This window comes from Camelus dromedarius, chromosome 30, assembly GCF_036321535.1.
Source record: "Camelus dromedarius isolate mCamDro1 chromosome 30, mCamDro1.pat, whole genome shotgun sequence".
NCBI classification, from domain to species: Eukaryota; Metazoa; Chordata; class Mammalia; order Artiodactyla; family Camelidae; genus Camelus; species Camelus dromedarius.
The window spans coordinates 820,693-825,184 of NC_087465.1; the positions used below are offsets into that span (position 1 = coordinate 820,693).

At 49.6% G+C, this 4,492-nt stretch overlaps 1 non-coding gene across 1 annotated transcript; it reads left to right on the forward strand.

The window, feature by feature from the left end:
• The first annotated feature begins 885 nt into the window (after window positions 1-885).
• Window positions 886-2,990, forward strand: PPDPFL (pancreatic progenitor cell differentiation and proliferation factor like). Its single transcript, XR_010378505.1, has 4 exons — window positions 886-1,010; window positions 1,310-1,404; window positions 2,547-2,612; window positions 2,714-2,990. It is a non-coding gene; the product is annotated as a pancreatic progenitor cell differentiation and proliferation factor like (transcript).
• Window positions 2,991-4,492: the final 1,502 nt, after the last annotated feature.

Sequence of the window (4,492 nt, forward strand, 5' to 3'; positions counted from 1 at the left end):
CACACCTTCTGGTCACTTAGCAAAGAGCTGGTGCTGTGTTGCTCACATTAGGCCGCCCAGGACCTGGGGCAGAAGAAAAGCTTTAGTGCTGGCAGGAAGGTAAAAGCCAAGGTCTTCCGAGAAGATCCGACAGTGGTGAGTCTGCGCGCCACGCGCACAGTTGCGAAGTGTGCGGGGCTGAAATGGGTGGGATTAGGTGACGCGGTCCTGCTGGAAAGAGGTAGAACAGGGTGACGCGTTGTACGCGTGCAGGCTACTGTTTAACAAAGTTAAGTAACATGATCACAGACGCATGAAACAACGTGTGCAGGAGATAAAGAATTTTACTCTTCTCAGCACACAGAGAGCCACTTGCAAAGATTATTTCAAAAATGAATAAAAACAAAACATTCTCTCTCAACAATAGAGTGGATTTAGAAATCATTAATTAAAAGCTAATTTTGCTAACTACTATATATAAAATAGACAGACAACAAGGCCCTACTGCAGAGCACAGGGAACTGTATTCAATACCTTGTCATAGCCTGTGATGAAAAGCAGTATGAGAAGAAATTTGTACGTATGCCGCATCACCATGTCTGTGATCACGTCCAGCCCCCGCTGGCCTGCAGCCAGTCTGTGGTTCCCCCGCAGAACCCAGCACAGTGGCCCTGTTGATGCTGAGAGGACCCATGGCTCTCACCCCCGTCCCTGAAAAGGCAAAACCACGTCTGGGCCGAGCCCGCCCCCACCCCGGCACCTAAGCCCCACTGGGCAGGTTGACACGGTCAAGGGCAGGCAGGCAGAGGGTGTCCAACCCCGCCTAGGGTGGCCCCATGCCCAGCTGTGCCTGTTCCCAGCTCAGGTTTCAGGCCTCCAGACAGAAGGTGTGCTGGGGTCCAGACCCGCTCAGTCCCTGCAGGGCAGCCAGCCTGTCCCGGGCACTGCCGGTCAGCTCGGCCAGCGCCTGCGGTTGGAGGATGCTTTAGAACCAGGTTTACCGTCAGGAACAAACTGGAGAAAGCACGCAGGTGAGCAGTGGGCGGGCTGTGTTCACGCTGCTCTCACCTCTGTGTCTGTTCCGGGCGCAGTGACTTGTGGGCGCTGTTAGCAGACGGATCTGTGTCTTTTGCTTTTCCAAGCAGACGACGCAGCCATTGCGTGTTTTGTTGCTACAGTGTCTATTACAGCTCTGTGTCAACACTTCAGTTCTCTGAATCAGATTTTTATTACCTTACCATGTTGCTTTGCAAAAAATACTCATATGGAAAAAGAGAAAGAAACTCCATGTGATTAATTTCAGCATCTCTTTCCCGTCCCTGCTTCTCAGACTGCTGGTCGCCGTCCGGCTGGCCCCTGCTCGGGGAGCAATGGCATCGGTGCCTTCCATCGGTTGCCTCCTGGCCAGAAATCAGTATTATCGAAGTAAGTGGTGCCATCACAGAGGCCGTCCCTAGGGAATATGGTTTGAGGTGACGTTTGTGGGGTGTTGTTAACCCACGTATGGTGTCCTGGTCTGAACTTGAGGGAGAAGAGTGCCTGTGACCTGTGACAGTGAGGAAAGAGGGGTGGGCGTCACCCGAGGCAGGTCTGAGTGAGTACTGTCCAGCCCCTTCTCCTGTCTTAACCGGGCTGTACTGCACTGACGAAGCCATCAGCACGGAAATAAGGAAAACAAGCCTGTGTTTCATAATGATGTTTTGTTTCATGTACCTTGCATGTAGCAGGATACACTAGAAACTGATGATTTTACATAAACCAATATCATCCACTTCTTAGATATGCCCAGCATGGTTCTGCTCTCAGGGTTTTCTCATTTCCACTTTCTGCCATGGGTAATAGTCAGCTTCTGTCTGGCCAGATTTATTTTTATTTATCTCTCCATCTGTGAATATTTATAGTGGAAGAGAAAATTGTGGCTTCTTAAAGAAAATTCACAATTTTCATAAAATGAAACAATCATTTCAGGACCAAATGATTGTTTGCTGAAAGTCTGCCAGCATGGAGAGAACTCTTACCTCAAGGGTGGTTTGTGGATAAGAACTGGAAACATCTATTGACTTACTTTTTTTTTTACAAAAAGGCTAAACTGTGCTCGCTTACTTGTTATCACACCCACAGAGGTCATTTCTATATTCTGATCTTTTAAAAGACTTGTAAGTTTAAAATATAAATATAAGACAAATTAAATATTTATTCTTTTAAAATAACTCCTTTATTTCTAAACTTGATAACTTTGCAGGACACGTAATCACACGCACAGTAAGGTACCTGGTGCAGCAGTGTTCATTCTTCACTTCGTGCTTCCTAAGACTCTGCATCTGATAACATCTACAGTACATTTTAGATTCTATGTTTATATCTGTGGAGAGCTGCTCACCCCAGAGAAGAATATTCCTTATTAACAGAACATGTAATATGTGTTGTTCTTTCATTGGTTAACAATTTAATCAGATTTTCAGTCCACGATCCAGGGCGAAACGACCTGAACCGCGCTGCTCGGCAGTTCGTGTGAGGCCGTCTGCTTGCCTTTTATTTACTCGTTTGCTGTCGTTTGCTTCTCACAGAGGCCAGCGTTTCTTCAGCTGCCTCGGAGTCTGTGAGCTTCACAGATGATGACAAGGCCCAGCAAGGTATTTCGTTTATTTTTTTATCAGCATCACCGTCTTAGTTCCCTTCGTTTTTCTCCCTCACGTGTGTCTGGTGAGGGAGTGACAGGAGCTTTATCTGACAGGGCGACCTGAGGTGGCAGGACCCACGCGGTGGTTCAGGTCCTTTTTCCAACCCGAGTCTGTGCAGTCGGACGTGGAGCGAGAAGGCCCGGCCGCGGGTGAGCGCGAGGCTTTTCTGAGAAGGGCGGTTCCTTCTCGGAGTGAAGCAGCGCGCGTCGTAGCTACCGCGGCAGCGGGCGCGGGTAGGGCAAAGCTGCTCCCGGAAGGGGGTGACGGCCCTGGGGCAGGGGCGCGAACAGTCTGTCACCCAGTCGCCGTCAGTCAGATCTGAGCGCTGTTCTAATTCTAACGCTGAAGAGAATCTGAAAGTCATACGTGAATGTTTACCATGGTTTAGGTGGAATGGATTCGGAATTGAGGCGAGTTTCTAAATTCATTCTTCCAGTGCCTTCCGAGAGCAAGTAGCAGTGCTCTACTCCAGTAAAGGAGTCGCAGCTCCTTGGAGACATGGCTGATTCCAGGACGGGGAAGAAGCAGCAGAAGATGAGCCTGGACCGTTTCATGGTGCAAAAGAGACAGAAATGCTCAGACAACGGTGGGGACACGTCAAAATAACACAGGAACAAATTGGACAAATCTGGGACCATGTTAGCGATGAAATAAATAACGATAATAATGGGTAACTGCCCACAGCACAAAGAGCCCATCAGTCCGTCCGGGTGTAAGTAAATAACTGAATGAGCAAATAAACGAGAGGCGAAGGCTCTCTCCTGCAGCAGAATTCTAGTTAGTACTAGAGGTGACGGAGACGGGGGCACTGCCGCCTGACAAACCTCACGGCAACCACCGTCCCAGCAAGACGCGCCAACGGACGCTGAACTCAATGCGCAAAGCACGAGAACAGGACATCACCTGGTCTCAGGATGAGTGCTTACGAATTACGGAGGGGAACACAGTGCCTTCTGACGGAAAAGCCTGTCAGACGCCACCTCAACAGAAACCAGGAAGCAGGCAGAGACCAGCGACCCCCCCCCCCCGCCCCCAGTCGCTGGTCGTCCCAGATGCCCGCTCAGTCCCACGGCCGGTCCGCCCGGCCCCTGTCTGGGTCCAGCTACCAGAGGCTTGTGCCGAGCAGCTTTGAGCTCTGCCACACGAGGGTTATCCCACGGCTGTAAAGCAGTGCTTGTGCTATGTTTTAGACACCTCACTAAGGACTAGCTACTACATGGATTAAAAAGAGTAGGTGACCACACAGTCCGAGATTCTAACGTTCAGGCAAAGGGTTGTGACGAGTTTTCCACACGTGACAGACATAAAATAGAGTCAACTGACAATAACACTTGCTAAATCCGAAGTAAGGCCAATTGTCGAAAGATACATTCTTTTTAAAAAAATACGTATTTTTAATTTTTAAATTATTACTATTATTTTTTAAAAGAGGTATTGAGGGTTGAACCCAGGACCTCGCTCCACCACGCGCCCCACCCTCCCTTCGGGAAAGATGTATTTACTGTCAGTACATCGATCTGAGTTCTCTAGGCAAGTGTTTCATTTATTTTTCCACTTTACTTTGACTGTGAAGACAACCTCTCTCATGAATAAGCGTTTCTCAGCGCATCATCTTTGTCTTGCAATTCGGGCGTTGTTGTAACGGGGGCTCTCTCGTGCAGCGCTGACAGTTGACGTGACAACCCAGAAGGTCACCCCGAGAGCTGCTTGCGGGACCCACACCCGTGCCTGTTCCCGATGGGAAGCGGCCCCTCCTTGGGAAGACACATCGTAGGGGACAGGTCGCCGCCACCCTCACGGCGAAGCTCAGGCTCGCTCCTCTGCACTGAGAC